Source organism: Podarcis erhardii, assembly GCF_964252035.2.
Source record: "Podarcis erhardii genome assembly, chromosome: 16".
Taxonomy (NCBI): Eukaryota; Metazoa; Chordata; class Lepidosauria; order Squamata; family Lacertidae; genus Podarcis; species Podarcis erhardii.
In genome coordinates this window covers 31,340,412-31,357,077 of record NC_138514.1, presented here as the reverse complement: position 1 = coordinate 31,357,077, position 16,666 = coordinate 31,340,412, and the positions used below count along the sequence as shown (strand labels likewise).

Sequence of the window (16,666 nt, the reverse complement as noted above, 5' to 3'; positions counted from 1 at the left end):
CTCCAAAATGCATGGGGTGCAGTGAAGAAGAAGAAGAAGAAGAGTTTGGATTTGATATCCCGCCTTTCACTCCCTTTAAGGAGTCTCAAAGCGGCTAACATTCTCCTTTCCTTTCCTCCCCCACAACAAACACTCTGTGAGGTGAGGGGGGCTGAGAGACTTCAGAGAAGTGTGACTAGCCCAAGGTCACCCAGCAGCTGCAGGTGGAGGAGCGGAGACTCGAACCCGGTTCTCCAGATTACGAGACTACCGCTCTTAACCACTACACCACACTGGGCAGTGCCCATTACGAAGCAGCTGGTGTTAAGTTTAATGAAGCAATTAATTTGGGAGCTAGACACTGGATTCAGAGGCAATGGCTGGGTGGGGGGGCACTAGACCACAGCCAGTTTTGCATTTGTGCTGGGAGAGTGACAAGGTCACAAGGCTTTTCAGGTTTGCCAGTGCCCAAATGCCTGGGGGACTAGCTTTGCTGTCAATAGGAAGTGAGCAGGACCCTAAGATGGCGTAAGGCAAGAAGGGCTGCAGCATGTTGGCAAGTAGCACACTGCACTAGGGCATGATGGGAGTTGTAGTCCATAACATCATGAGGGCACCAGGTTGCTGAAGGCTGAAATGCAATAGAAAGTTAGCCTGCTGGGAAGAACTGGGTTGCCCCCCACCCTCCATTTCACTTCCCAAGGGTAGAGCTATGGAATAGACTCCTGGGGGGAAAGGCCTAGACCAGCCTTTCTCAACCTTGGGTCCCCAGATGTTGTTGGACTACAACTCCCATCATCCCTCAGCTCTGGCCTTGCTAGCTAGGGGTGATGGGAGTTGTAGTTCAACAAAATCTGGGTACCCAAGGTTGAGAAAGGCTGGCCTAGACTCTTACCATTGCTTTTTAGAAAAGAGGTGCCTGTACTATGTACCCTTGAGTGCCCCCAGAAAAAAGCACTGATTATTATTTATTATTGGAGCAACAATTGCAACCCACTGTGCCAGTGCAATAGACTCTGAAGAAGCCAAGTTAACTAGCTCAAAGAAGAATTCAGGCTGTCCTTGGAGATGTTGGGTTTTTATCTTGCTTTGCTCAGAGGACTGGACTGAAGCGGCTGGTGTATTCGGATCGGAGTGGAAATTGCCTGTGTGTGTTTCTGCATGGAGTGGCTCTGCATTGCTAAGTCTGCAAAATATATGCCAGGCTTTTTGTTTGTTTGCTCTCTGCAGTGCTGAGTGGTCCTGGGAGTGCCTTTGAGCTTAGCCAAAACCCATGTTCCAAATGTGGGGTTATTTTTACCATCTGCAAAGTGTGCGGAAACATGCAATAAAAAAGGAATAAAATGAAAAATCAGGAGGGAGAAAATAAAATCTGATTCAGCTCTGAAAGGAATGACAAGGAGTTAGCAAAGGAGCATCTGGGGACATCGTGTTTAATGTCCCCCCCTTTCCTGCTCTTTCTGCTCTCTTTGATTGACAAGCAGGTTCTCTCTGGCAAGGGTTTTTCATAGTTAAAAAGCCAGATTTGATTTATTTACCCCGCCCCCCCAGCAAAGCTTAGCTCTGGAACATGTGGCACAATGATAATAAGTGAGACTGTCACTGGCCATGTACAGAGCTCAAGTGATCACCACAGACGGAGCCCTTAGACATCCAAAGTAATGGGATTGTCACTTTAGAAATTAAGCACAGGATAGGAACCACTTGGCACAAAGAATCCTGGGAATTGTAGTTTACACCTTACAAAGGGTTCCCCCGATATTAGTCCTACTCAGGTCACACCCATAGTGAACAATGGGCAGGATTAACTTGGGTGCATTAATTCCAGTGCATCGGCTCTGAATAAAACCAAATAAAACCCAGAGCTACAGTCCCTGGTGCCCTTAAACTACAGTTCCCAGTATTCTTGGGGTGGATGGAAGGAATGCACTTTAAATGTAGGGTGTATACACAGCCTAAAGCGACTTGACCTGGGATGACTCCTTGAGGAGCGATGTCATCATCATCAGGGCTGCCTAAACTTGGGGAAAGGGGCAGGATGTTAACTTTATGCAGCAAAGCAACCCAGATTCTGTACCCAGAGAGAAGCAGATCAAACCCACAATATATGAGTTTGCTTATCATGAGAGTCAAGGAGGTAGCTGGAATGAATAGTAGGCATGGAGAGGAGCCAAAAATTGCTGTGCCCTCAAGCTCATAATCTAAGAGACATGACACAAAAGGAAAACATGCTGGGAGAGAGGAGGAAAAAAGCAAGCTCGCACACACCAATTTTTAATTTCAGAGAAGCTGTAGTGAATAGCAAAAATGGGAAATTGGAGAGAAGCCAAAAGTTGCTGGTTGCTAGCTTACTATGCCAGGCCCCAGCCTGCACTCATGAATCCTGGTTAAATCCCTGCAGACCCCGTCAGCAGATAGTTTTGACAGTGGGTTTAGTTAGGCAGTCTTCCTATACCTCCCAGACAGGCGGGCTCATTTACATTTACCTTTAGATAAGTAATCAGGACCTCACTGAGAGGCCATGGAAATGTTATCAGCAAGGCTGGCCTTGTCTAACCACTGGAATGTAAGTGGTGATAACGGAGGCCATTTTGAAATGCTGGTGTGAAGTTTGAAATCTGGGAACAACTGAGGAAGTTTGGAGGCATTTTTTTTAAGAGGGCAGATATCCCCCTCCCCCCACAACAGGTGTCCATCAATGCATCACTGAAAGCCTTAGCCTGCATTAGTTTCTCATGAGCAGAACGCCATATTTGCATTGTTAACAGATTCCTACTTCTCCCCCTGCCACATCAACATTTTGAGGTGATGAACAGCATTTATTATGGTTTAAAAGGTCACCTCAAAAGCTGCTGGTGTGCAGAAAAGAAAGAGGGAATGAGGGGCAGGAATATGCTCTGGAAATGAGCAATAGCTTTGGGAGACCAGCACATCCCTGATGATCGAGGCTGCTAACAAGGGGCCTGTTTGCAACTGTCTGCAGCACCTGCTGCTCTCTGGGTAGCCACTTGCTTGGGCCCTGCTGGCTGTGGAGCCCTGGACTTTGGTCTTGAGGTCCAACACGAGCTGCTCTGCTGCTTCATTTTATCACATTTGACCTGCGGTGGCTGGCACCCATTGGGAAGAGTGTGGCAGAAGTCAATAAGACCACACAGGAGGCAGAGCCCATGACAAGAGGAGCCAACTAACCCCTGGGACAGCTCAGGAGGTAGAGCATGAGACTCTTGATCTCAGGGTCGTGGGTTCGATTCCCGCATTGCAGGGGGTTGGACTAGATGACCCTCGGGTCCCTTCCAACTCTATCATCCTATGATTCTATGAACTCTGGTTTGCCCCCCATCTTCTTCCTCCCTGCTGAGGTCTGTGAGGAGAGTGCCAAGACTTGGGAAAAGAAGGAAACTGACCCAGGTAGGGCCATCCTCTGGCCTAGATGAAGGCAAGCAAGGCAGCTGTCAGAGGACAGGCCGAGTTTGGTGGGTTATGGTGTCCCAGCCACCCTATCAAAACATGTAGGGGCATGAGAAGAGCCTCTGTGAGTTTGTCGAATGCTCTTTTAAAAGCCACCCAAATCGGCTGCTGTCGCTGCGTCTTGTGGCAGCTAATTCCACAGTTTTAATAATGTGCCAAACAAGGCGGGGCCATTAGATCAGGCCAGTGGCCCATCTATAGTCCAGCATCCGGGTCTCACAATGGCCAACAAAGTGCTTGTGAGAAACCTGCAAGCAGGATCCAAGCATGAGAGCACTCTCCTGTCCTGTGGTTCGCAGCGACCGGTATTCAGTGTTGCTGCCTCCAACTGTGGAGCAGAGAAAGGGGCTGTGTCCCAATTGGAGAGGATTTGGGACACTTCCGGGGGAGATCGAAATAAACCAACAAAAATAAAACCCAGGATGTTTTTGTCAATTTGTGGTTAGCTCGTTAGTGGGACCGAGGGAAGCGAAAGCAGGAAAACAACACAACCCATCTATGTGCAAATTATCCTCCCTCCCCCTGTGGGTTTGCTGTTACTAAATTCACCACTGGAAGTTACTCAATCAAAACCACAACTGGGTGTTGTGCCACCATTGGGTGGGTAGAGCTTCCCCCCCTATAAAAATGTAAACCTATGCTGACAAAATATTACTTGAAACTACTTGGCAAAGAAAGCATAATCATAACAGTTTGCTATTTACAAAGGCCTTCCAGATGTTGCAGAACTACAGTTCTCTTCAACTGCAGCAAGCATGGCCAATGGGAGTTGTAGTTCAGCAACATTGGGTTTCCCACACCTGTGCTAAGTAAAAAAAATGGCTTAGTGCAAGTGAGCAAACCATGCAGGTGCTTTCCTCAGCCCTGCTGCTGCTGCTGCTGTGCTACCTAGAACTAAGCTAAGGTTTGGCTTAGTATTCTGACCAGGACAGGGATGGGGACCATCTGTGGACCTCCAGGTGTTCCTGGACTCCAACTCCCATTGGCCCCAGCCGGAGACCCTCTCACCAGCAAGTCCTTCAAGACCTGTTCCCCACTTTGCTGGCCTGTTCCCAGCAGGCTGGCAAAGGACAGGCCCTGATTCCAGCTACCGAAACTATTGTTGCTGCTGCTCAAGTTGCCAGAGCCCCTTCTGCACTGCCCCTTTAACCAGCTGTGTCTTCCATCTAAATAATCCTGGGACCTGAAGTTTGTTATGGGCTCTGAGAGTTGTAAGGAGACCCCTCTTTCATCCAAGGAACTCAAGGTGGTTCTCTCCAATCTCACAAAAGCCCTGTGAGGTAGATTCAACTGAGAGGCTGTGACTGGCTCAAGCTACCTGTGAGTTTCATAGCCCAGCAGAGATTTGTACCCAGTGGTCTCCCAGGTCCTAGTCTAACACTCTAGCCCAGCTGTTATGTACTGAGTCGAATAGGATCCAAACTGCAGCAGTCTAATTGGTCCTAGAACAATAGGATCCAAAAGGCAACAGTCTGATTGGTCCTAGAACAATAGGATTCAGAATGCAGCAGTCTGATTGGTCCTAGAACAATGCAGCAGTATGATTGGTTGGCAGGAACCACCCAATCATGCTCCAGATTGAAGTGAATCCACAACCTGATTGGCTTACAGTAGAATTCCGGAATTAGCCAATCATGTGCAGCCCATTGTGTAAATAATGTATATAAAGCAGATATTTTGAGGGGACTTTCATTCATTCCTCCTCGCCACTATGAGCTGAATAAAGAGCATGAAATCACTTTGCGACTCTGAGTATATTTCACCAGCCTTTCTCAATTTTGGATTGCCCAACGTTGTTGGACTACAACTCCATCATCCCTAGTGAGAAGGTCCAACAGCCAGGGATGATGGGATTTGTAGTCCAGCCAAATCTGGGGACCCAAGATTGAGAAAGGCTGCTCTAACCACTACATCACACTGGCTCTGTCCTTAGTATGTAATACTAATTGGTGAAATAATTGGTGTAATAATGTATTTAGAAATATTGTGACAGCAGAAAATCGCCACAAGATCGTTGTGTCTGAGTGTGCCCAGGCATCGATATGCATGCTCCCCTATGTGGCAAGCCCCTGAATTGCAGGCGGCAGGTACTCAGTGCTTTCAGGCCCTAGGCTGACTTTTGACACCCAGTCAGGGCCATCCCAAGACATTTTGAAGTGGACCCCCAAATTGTGCCATGGAAGAAAGGGTGAGGGAAGATTTGCCTCAGGAACAGGGAGTGGGGTATGTGTGTGAGAGGTTGACATTGGGATCTGCTGCTCCAGTGTATCCTGCCACCTGAGGCGGTTAAACTCACCTTGCCTCACGGGTGGGCCGGCACCTTGCCTCATTGGATCCTGGAGAGGAAGGAGGATAAGAAGGGAGGTGGATTTTCCTCATTTAACCCCCACTATGTGGCAGGTTAGGCCGAGGGGCAGTGGACACACACTGAGCTTCCTGGCCAAGTAGAGATTCGAACCCTGGTCTCCCCGGTTCTGGTGCAACACTCTAACCAGCTCTATATCTGGGTAGTTTTGGGGGGAGTTGGAGGGGTGAAGAACCACTGATGTTTGGCGTTTAATGATTGCAACGCAGCCTTGCAACATTTATCTTTCAGGAGGTCCACCGGAAGAAGACCCAAACATGTAACCTCAAAGTATCCCTATTTTCCAAGGACAGTCCTGGAATTACCAAAGCCATCCAGGGCTTCTGACTTGATCCCGCAATGTCCCTTTCCCCCCTGCCAGCGCTGCTGCTGCCAAATTCGGTGATGAGGATGATCCAACACTTGTCCACTGAGGCCCAGCCCTGTGTAATGCACCAGCTTTGAGGGGCAGGCAGAGGGCAAGGCCACCCTGGGTGGGAAGGAAGGGGGAGCAGAGCAGAGGGCAAGGAGTCTTGATTAAAAAGACCCTGTCTGAGAGGCAGGGAAGCGGAGATCTCTCAGGGTGAGAGGCTGGCAGAAGAGGCAAATTCAGGTGAGAGATGGGAGAGTACAGCTGTACAGCCTTCTCTGTATGCGATGCACCCGTATACCTGTAACTCATCCCTCTGTAAAACCTAGGCTATAATTGCAGGAGAGGACTCTGTTTTATTTTAGCACTTTTCTTCTTTTCTCTTTTATTTTTAGTTTATTTTTATTATTATTATTATTATTATTATTATTATTATTATTATTATTATTACAGTGGTACCTCGGGTTACATATGCTTCAGGTTACAGACTCCGCTAACCCAGAAATAGTGCTTCAGGTTAAGAACTTTGCTTCAGGATGAGAACAGAAATCGTGTTCCAGTGGCACGGCGGCAGCAAGAGGCCCTATTAGCTAAAGTGGTGCTTCAGGTTAAGAACAGTTTCAGGTTAAGAACAGACCTCCGGAACGAATTAAGTACTTAACCCGAGGTACCACTGTATTATTATTACTATTACTATTATTATTATTATTATTTGAATTCTAATGCAAAAAGTTTTAATAAAACTTTATTTGAAAAATAAAAATAAAGGAGTCTTGATTTTGAAAAATCACTCTGTGCGTCTGAGTCTAATCTTGCCCCTTTCTCAAATTTATTTATTGGGGTGTGTGTGTGTATATGTGTGTGTGTGTGGTCTTTTTGTAAAACGTATCAAACAACAAACTAAACTTGGAACTGTTGGGCTTTCCCCAGATGGTGGAGGGCATGTTTGCTGTGTCCCGCTGGTATAGTAGCAGCGGCACTCGCCCTTCTTCTGCTAGGAAATGCTTCAGGGAGGGCGGGTTATGGGAGGTCGAGGAGAGTCAGTTGGGGGGGGGGGAGTGATAAATGTCCCTATTTTCACCTGAGGAATGTTGGGGGGTATGCAAGCACAGTGGATGATGTGACCTGCTTTGCTTGAAACAGGTCTTTGATGACAATAGCAAGGGCCCTCCTTTCAAGACTGACCCACCCCCTTCCACCCCAATATCCGGCCATTGTCTCCGATTTCTGTTCCGCTGTGAGCTGCCTCTCAGTGAACACAGCAGCTCATTTCCTGTCCCGGCAGTGGCACAGCTCTGCCTCTGGAATGGCTGCCCCGAAGCTATCAAGAGAAGGGTGTCTGTTCCGCCTCTTCTCTTCATGAAGGCTCTTCTGCCAAATATTACCGCCTGTAGGTGGTGCCAGAGGATCAGAATGAATTTCCTTCCAGGTCCAATCTAGCCCTACAAGCGACCCTCACAAGGCTGGTGCCTTCCAGATGTTTAGAACAACAACTCCTGGCTGGGGCTGGTGGGAAGCCGCCTTCCGAAACAGGTAGGCAAAGGCTGCCTTGCAACCTGACCGCAATCATATAAAGCAGGGTTTCCCAAAGTTGGGTCTCCAGCTGTTTTTGGACTACAATTCCCATCATCCCTGACCACTGGTCCTGCTAGCTAGGGATGATGGGAGTTGTAGTCCGAAAACAGCTGGAGACCCTGCTATAAGTGCTTATTTAAGCCACATTCACACCATATGTTTAAAGCACCGTGATACCATTTTAAACAGGAACAGCTTCCCCCCAATAGTTCTGGGAGTTACAGTTTGTTTTGTTATTTAATTCTTACTGAGAATTTTTTAAGAACACGGTTTTAACAGTGAGTCTGTAAATGACTGTACTGTAGAGGCCAATTCTAGATCCACACGTCCTTCCACAGTGGGGACAATGGTTTCCGGATGGGAGTTGATAATGGTCAGGGTTGCCAAGCGTGCCTTCCTCTTAGCTCATTTCTCCCTTTCATCCTGAGTTCGAGCGTCTTCAGTTTCCCAGTTGTCGGTGTTCATACTACATTTTTCAGATTTGCCTTGAGAGAGTCTTTGAACCTCTTTTGTTGACCACCAGCATTACGCTTTCCATTTTTAAGTTTGGAATAGTATAGTCACTTTGGAAGACGATAATCAGGCATTCGCATAACAAGATCAGTCCAACAAAGTTGATGTTGAAGAATCATTGTTACGACACTGGTGATCTTTGCTTCTTCCAGTACTCTGGTACTTGTCTTCCCAAGTGATGTGTAAAACTTTTTGGAGACACCGTTGATGGAATATTTCGAAGACTTGGAGATGGCGTTTATAAGCGCTCCTGTTTCACAAGCATACAAAAAGGTTGGTAGTACAATAGCTTTGTAAACAAGTATTTTGGTTTCCCTGCAAATGTCCCGGTCCTCAAATACCTTGCACTTCAATTGGGATAAAGCTGCACTTGCAGAACTCAGGCGATGATGGATTTCGGCATCAATGTTGGCCCTTGTGGAAAGGGTAGGAGAAGTGACTGACACTTACCAATGTTACACCACTGAAATTAAACAGGATGGAGCAAAATAATAACTACGGATAAATGAAGGTTGCCTGCTTCTTTTTCTTGATAGGCATGATAAGGAAAGAGTTCAGTCGGTAAGCCATGAGACTCAATCTCAGGGTCCTGGGTTTGAGCCTCACATCTGGCCAAAAAATCTGCATTGCAGGGGATTGGACTAGATGACCGCCCCCCTGGTGGTTCCTTCCAACTGTACAATTCCATGGTTCTATGATTCTAAGAATCAGGGAGGGAGGTAAAGTGTCACCTTAGGGAAGAGGCAAGTAATGATGTTTAGGTAGTGGGTTAGAACCTAAATGTTTAAGAAGCTCATTCTAAAGGACAAACGTGTTTGGGGAAAATGTCAGATCACAAAGGATGATGGGATTCAGGAGGGAGGGAGGCTCCTTGTGGACGTAAGACAAATTCCGTAAATGTGACTGAAAAGTATGGCTTACATTTAAGTCCCCCAATTTGTCTGCTATGTTCTATAAGTTTCTTAACCACTGCCACTTGTCAAACCTTGTTCTATCATCCTGCCGGAGAAAAATTGGTATGAGACGATCTCCAGTGGCGTGCAACTTCTAGTCTGGCTGCCATTGCCAATAGCATAATCAAATATTTTGTACAAAGTGTTTTGCATATTTTATGGAAAGGCTAAACCTGGGCCAGGAGGGTGAGTCGTAGTTTGTTAAGGGTACTGCTAGGTAAAGGTAAAGGGACCCCTGACCATTAGGTCTAGTCGTGGACGACTTTGGGGTTGCGGCACTCATCTCGCTTTATTGGCTGAGGGAGCCGGCGTACAGCTTCTGGGTCATGTGGCCAGCATGACTAAGCTGCTTCTGGCAAACCAGAGCAGTGCATGGAAACGCCGTTTACCTTCCTGTCGGAGTGGTACCTATTTATCTACTTGCACTTTGATGTGCTTTCAAACTGCTAGGTTGGCAGGAACAAGGACTGAGCAACGGGAGCTCACCCTGTTGCAGGGATTCAAACCGCCGACCTTCTGATCGGCAAACCCTAGGCTCTGTAGTTTAGACCACTGCTAGAAGATCCTTATTCTCCTTCCAGAGCTATAATTCCCAGAGTTCCCCATGAAAAGGGATTGATTGTTCTTTCGCTAAAGAAACTGTAGCTCTGGGAGGGGAATGCGGGTTTCCTAAAAGCACTGAGGAGCTGCTGCCAATTGATTTCCCCTCTCCCTGGGAGCCTACTGTGGAAGACAGGGCGCATGAGGAACGTGCCTCAGAGGAAAACAAACCAAAGGATGGAGATGAAAAGCTGCTGCTTCGAGATCTCTTCACTCCATGTATGCCAGAAGGTGCAGAGATGAAAGAGGTCTGCCTGCATGAGCAAGAGGAATCGGTGTCTGCGGAAATGCCAGGAGAAGAGGGACAGCAGGAGAAATTGGAGGCACATGTGAATGGACAAGAGGAACAGAAATGGTTGTGGAAGAGAAAGGGCAACAGGAAGGATCAGGCTCTTAACCAGAAGGTTGGTGATTCGAATCCTCCCAGGGACTGCTGTGGGCAGGATTGCGGGGGTTGGACTAGATGACTCTCAAGGTCCCTTCCAATTCTACAATTCTGTTTTCAGGGCTGAGGCGGGTGAGATAAAGCCCTCAAATGTCTTTGCCCCTTGTGCTGTCGATGGCTCTGTACCAGCTGAACCACAAGCAGATATTTGGCTGTCGCTCCCAGGTCCCACTTGCGAGTTTCACATGCACGTCTGGTTGACCACAGAGGGCTGGACTAGATGGGCCTTTGGCCTCATCCTGCAGAGCTCTCCTTCTGTTCTCATGACAGAAGGCTTTGCATTGTCGCCGGCAGAAGCGGGAGCTCCAACTCAAGGAGATTGGTCCGGGAAAGGAGCCAAAACTGGCCTGCGGTTTATGGCATGGCGCCAGGTCATCAGGTCATCAGGGCAAACCAGGGCTGCGTTTCAGGCCCACTTTCCCCACCAGGGTTGCCTTCAGCCGGCTGGCTCCCTCCTTGCTCGAAGAAGAACAAACCTTTCTTCCCTTCAGCAGCAACAGCCCCCTCCAGAGAAGAAAAATCCTGCTGACCATTATGTCTAAAAAAGGTTGTGGAATGCTTGCCTGAGCAGGCCTCCGGGTAAAACCGCCCAGGCCGGCTGCAGCATAATCGAAATTTATCCCGTGGAATCTTCTGTTGTTTTTTAATGTCGCTCAGCCTTAAAGGTTTTATCCTACTTTCAACTTTCCCATGGGAAAAAAAATCTAGCATGCCGTGAAGGGGATGGACAATGCTCTCTCTCCCCCAACCCCAAAGCACTGTAATTAATTCCAGAAGGAAATCAGGGAGCAGCAGCAGGAGTGGGAGACACAACAAAATCTGCAGCAGATTGAAAAGGAAATATAAACTTGTCACCTTGTTATAGGGGAAACTCTAGCACCTGGTTAGCTTTCTTGGAAAGGTGGCTTTTGGGTGTTCCGCCCCAGACGAGGGTTGGGGAACAGACTCTCGCCATCCCCAGCTTGGCCCAACAGTGAGGGATGATGGCAGTTCAGTTCAGCTCGGGATGAGCGAATCTGCCAATTTTGCTTTCTCTCACTTTCCCATTGTTCCACTCTTAAGGTCTTCTCTCCACATTTCCACATCAGCTTGCAGTATTATTATTTTTTAAGTCCTCATGAAGAAGAAGAAAAGTTTGGATTTGATATCCCGCTTTATCACTACACTAAGGAATCTCAAAGTGGCTAACATTTTCCTTTCCTTTCCTCCCCCACAACAAACACTCTGTGAGGTGAGTGGGGCTGAGAGACTTCAGAGAAGTGCGACTGGCCCAAGGTCACCCAGTAGCTGCATGTGGAGGAGCGGAGACGCGAACCCGGTTCATCAGATTACAAGTCTACCGCTCTTAACCACTACACCACACTGGCTCTCATGAAAATGTAACAACATTTTGGTGCAATTTTTTTTTAGTATTTATCTGTCTACTTATTTCTTGCATATATGTCTCCACCTTTTCCTCCAAGGATCTCAACATGGCATGTACACAGTCGTCCTCCACTCGCTTAACCCCCACAACAACCCTGTGAGGCTGGCAGGCAGCGTGACTGGCCCAAGGTCACCCAGTTGAGAGCTTCATAGCAGAGTGAGGATTGGAACTCTTCTCCCAGGCCCTTGTCTGACATTCTAACATCTACTCTGTTGTCTTGCCTAACAGACCCATTTTTGCAAAGCGATTTCATGTTTGCGTTATGTTTGTTACTGTTCACTTATAGGAAGACTTTCCCCTGGTGCATGCACAAAAATGGGTTTGAGAACTGCAAAATTTGGATAATGTGCACATTTTGAAAGATGACCATGCGCACCTGCGCAACAGCCACACAAAACCAACTGTGGAATGTTTCATCAAGTCACAGAACTGCAGGACAGGAAGGGACTCCAAGGGTCATCTAGCCCAACCCCCCTGGGGGCACTGCAAGAATGGCAGCTAAATAATTATTGGCAGGTGCCCATCCAACCTCTGTTTAAAAACCTCTAATGAAGCAGAGCCCACCATCTGATGCATGAAACGTTGCAGCGTTTTAGCAGAGAGCTGCAGGAGCTGCTACAATAGCTCAGTTGGTAGAGCGTGAGACTCTTGACTGGAAACCTGTGGGTCGTCTTCCTTTCTAGTGCTTCAGTGTGTACATCACCACGAGATTTTCAGTATATCTAGCCTTCTGCTGCACAAGTGAAACTGATAACAGAACTTGAAAATAATGCGAGGGAAAAGCTTTTACAGCATTGATGCAAGTACTTTCCTCTCTCCACAAGGATACTGAAGCTGAAAGCAGGGAGGTTACGCTTCTCATAGGCTGACCCCAGAGGCATCTATTTCCTTTCATCATCTCCTCACTTTCTACCTTCCAGACTGTCCAGTGTGCCTTTTTTAACCCGCAAGTTCATGGCCCTTGTAAGTGGCTTAAGCTCGGCAGGGGAGCTGACCTCTTAATCCTAGGTGAACAGTTAGTCTTTAAACTTCAGCAAAGTTTAGCTACCGTGTACACTTAAAGGGGACGCTGGGAAGAAATGCCAATTGTAATCTCCCCTCAACTTAAATCCCCTCCTGCCTCGTCATCCAAACCTCCTTTTTTGGGTAGGAAGAGTCGGTATTAAATGACCATTTAATGCATTGTCAACTTGTGACAGTCTGTAGAGACAGGCAAATCCATTTCAGATTCTCATTTGTCCAGTCTTAAGTTCAGTTCTCCGTGTTTCACACCAGTTTGTACTTAAACTAACAAACAAAGAAACAAAATCCACCAATCCTCATTGTAGTGCAAATTTCCCCTAATTAACACATTTTTGTATGGAATCTTGTTTAATAAATAAATAAATAAATTTTATTTGTATCCCGCTCTCCCCAGCCAAAGCCAGGCTCAGAGCGGCTAACATCATATATATAAGGCAATACGCATAATACAATATACAAAATGCAAATAAAATAACATTCAACATTCATTAAAACAATATAGAATAATATTAAATATCAGCATTTCAAAATTAAACAGAAATCCACTCAACAGTTACAATAAGTAATTTCTAAACTCCAATCAATAAAACAACAGCAAACCACAGTGCACAACATAATACAATACAAAGTGAGAAGCAGGTGGAAGGAGGCCTTGCCTGGTGGAGTCTCTCCCGTCACAGTTCTTCCTCCAGGCACAGCTTCCTTATGAGGAGACCCAGGGCCGGAGGGTGGGGCAAGGCAGGTGGAAGGAGGCCTTGCCTGGTGGAGTCTCTGCCCTCACAGTTCTTCCTGTAATACATCTTCCTTCCTTCCTTCCTTCCTTCCTTCCTTCCTTCCTTCCTTCCTTCCTTATTTGGAATATGTTAAAGAGAAGATTGCAGGCCAACGTAAAAATACTGGCTAAGCTTCCTTTCAAAGCCAGGACCTCACCTGGGAAAGAGATGTTAACATGACAAAAAGTGTTGAGGGCCCATCACAGAGGAATCCTTGGGCAGAGGATGGCCAAGGTGATGGGTTAGGGAGGGACATCGCAATGTTGGCTCCCCCAATCACCCTCAGAAACTGGCGCCTCTGACCCTAACTGTTCCCCTATGAAAATTTTCACTGCCCGCCACCCGGAACCCCTTGCAATCTTGCTACCGCTCAGCAGAGAGTGGGGGTGGCACCCAACTTCTGTAACAGTATTATTTCCAAACTACCAAGTACACCACTTTAGAACCAGGAAGGCAAACCCTGTGGCCCTCAAGATGTTCCCTTCACTTCCAGTCGGCATGGGCAGTGGTCACGGATGATGGGAACCGGAGTCAGGCCACATCTGGTTTAGAGGAAGGCAAAGTTAAAAATAAAAATAAGGCCCGTATAGTTAAAGCTATGGTTTTCCCAGTAGTGATGTATGGAAGTGAGAGCTGGACCATAAAGAAGGCTGATTGCCGAAGAATTGATGCTTTTGAATTATGGTGCTGGAGGAGACTCTTGAAAGTCCCATGGACTGCAAGAAGATCAAACCTCTCCATTCTTAAGGAAATCAGCCCTGAGTGCTCACTGGAAGGACAGATCCTGAAGCTGAGGATCCAATACCTCATGAGAAGAGAAGACTCCCTGGAAAAGATCCTGATGCTGGGAAAGATTAAGGGCACAAGGAGAAGGGGACGACAGAGGACGAGATGGTTGGACAGTGTTCTCGAAGCTACCAGCATGAGTTTGACCAAACTGCGGGAGGCAGTGGAAGGCGTACTCTGGTCCATGGGGTCACAAAGAGTCAGACACAACTAGACAACAACAAAAGCTAAAAATCTGCAGATTATTCCAAACAAAAGTGCACAGCTCCCCTTTTCCCTGCAGCTTCCAGGAGATCTCGTGCATGCCTCAAGAGTACCAAACCCGGCCTTGATATCCATCATGTGGTGTCTGAGTTTGCCTTTCCCCCCATCTCTTCTCTTCCTTCCTCGCCCCGTTTCCCTTTTGTTCCCTGCCCTTCTTTACTGAAAGCCCGAGGGGCAGAGACTGAGCTTTTATGGCTCTGCGTGAGGTGCTGCGGTAGCCTTTCCTGGCTGAAGAGCAGGGTATAAATGTTCCAAACAAATACGAGTTCAAAAGTCTCTGCGACTGCATGGCAGCTGTTTCTTGAAAGCTTCTCTAGAACTTTGTGCAGAACGGGTGGGGAGGAGGAGGAAGGGGGAGATGGAACTCCATGTGACCATCCCAGTTACTCACGCCCCATCCTGAGCGAACAAAAGGCTTTAAAGCGCTACTGCCCACGTAGGCTGTCTAGTTGGCTGCAAATGAGCTATTTTGCTCTAATGAGGCATCTCTCTCCCCCCCCCCCCGTACTGTACCAAGGAAGCCCAGATTGCACACGAAGCATGAAATCCAGACTGCGGGAACAGACGCCAAGCAGAACATGCTTCTTCCCCTGCCCTTTGTGGTGGTTTTGGAGCTTCCAAAAACAGATGGAGAAACGAACTGCCTGTGTCCCTTCATCTTCCAAAACGCCTGTTCTGTGCCTGGCATTATACACAAGGGACTAAGAAGAGCCTGGCTCCTGGGTCAAGACAATGGCCCCGTTTTATTTTTATTTATGGAATGTGTATACAGTGGCACCTTGGTTCTCAAATGCCTTGGTACTCAAACAACTTGGAACCTGCAAACACTGCAAACCCGGAAGTAAGTGTTCCGGTTTGCAAACCCTTTTTCGGAAGCTTAATGTGCTCCGTTTTGAGTGTTACGCTTCCGTTTCAAGTGTTACGCTGAGGTCTGTCTGTTTTTGCTATTTATTTTGCGTTTTTGTTTTTGCGGCTCTTTTTGTTTTGACTGTGTGGAACCCAGTTCAGCTACTGATTGATTTGATTGTGTGACTGCAGTACATTGTTTATTGCTTTAATTTTATGGATCAATGGTCTCATTAGACAGTAACAAACACATGTTAAATTGCTGTTTTAGGGGTTGTTTTTAAAAGTCTGGAACGGAGTAATCCGTTTTGCATTACTTTCTATGGGAAAGCGAGCCTTGGTTTTGGAATGCTTTGGTTTTGGAACGGACTTCCGGAACGGATTAAGTTTGATCCGAGGGCGGTTCACGACATAAAAATACAACATGAAAGCACAAAACATGTAATAAAACAGAATCAATCCAAGAACACCACTCCCATGAACACATTTCAGAGGACATAAGGCCCTTGCCTGAAACCCTGGAGAGCTGCTGCCAGTCAGTGCAGGCAGTACTAAGTGAGATGCACCAATGGCCTGACTTGACATAACACAGCTTTCTAGCATACTACTGTCATAGTAAAGTAAATAAAAATGCTGCTGTTACAGTCACAGGAGAGGCAGCCAAGAAAATATATTTGTCCGTCTCACGCATAAGGCTGGGGACCCACCAGGGCATAGCAGCTAGGCTAGGCAGGTTTGGGTTCAAATCCCATTATTAAATCTCTGTTCACAACTAATTTCTCCATATAATCACATCACGGCACCAGACCTGCTGCTCTGTCTCATGGTATTATGTACCACAGACTGAAAAAAGGTACTCTGTAGGTGTGTGGGAGGCAGCCTTTGAGGGGAAATCATCGATAATAAAAAGCTTTCTTCCTCTGAAAACAATTAGCGCCCCAGCTCTCCAAATCCCGGTGCTCTAAAGCTTCTCAAAGGAGCATTTCCGTTACCTGTGTTAAAACAGATCAAGTTGAGTAATTGCACGTTAAATATTATGATTTCACCACAAGGTAACTCTCTGCTAAAAGGTATCGTGGGTGTTTTGCCGAGCTCCACGTAAAGTGCACTCAAGCCACATGTTATTTCCTAAATAGATTTCTTTCTTTCTTTCTTTCCTTCTTTTTCACAAAGAACATTATGTATTACTGGGAGGGAGAAACTTCGCAAGATCTCAGCAGTGATATCCAACTCAACCCGAATGCAGCTGCTCTGCAAGACAACAAGCAATTTAGGGCATCTCCATATCACCTGTTTATGCC

General features: G+C 46.9%; 1 protein-coding gene across 1 annotated transcript in view; it reads left to right on the top strand.

Annotated features, from left to right (window-relative positions):
* EVI2A (ecotropic viral integration site 2A) overlaps positions 1 to 6,803 on the top strand; it is a 166,724-nt gene extending 159,921 nt beyond the window's left edge. Inside the window, exon 3 of the transcript XR_014151836.1 lies at positions 6,615 to 6,803. The gene's annotated coding sequence lies outside the window, so the exon portion shown is untranslated. The remainder of the gene's footprint in view (positions 1 to 6,614) is intronic.
* The last annotated feature ends 9,863 nt before the right edge of the window (positions 6,804 to 16,666 follow it).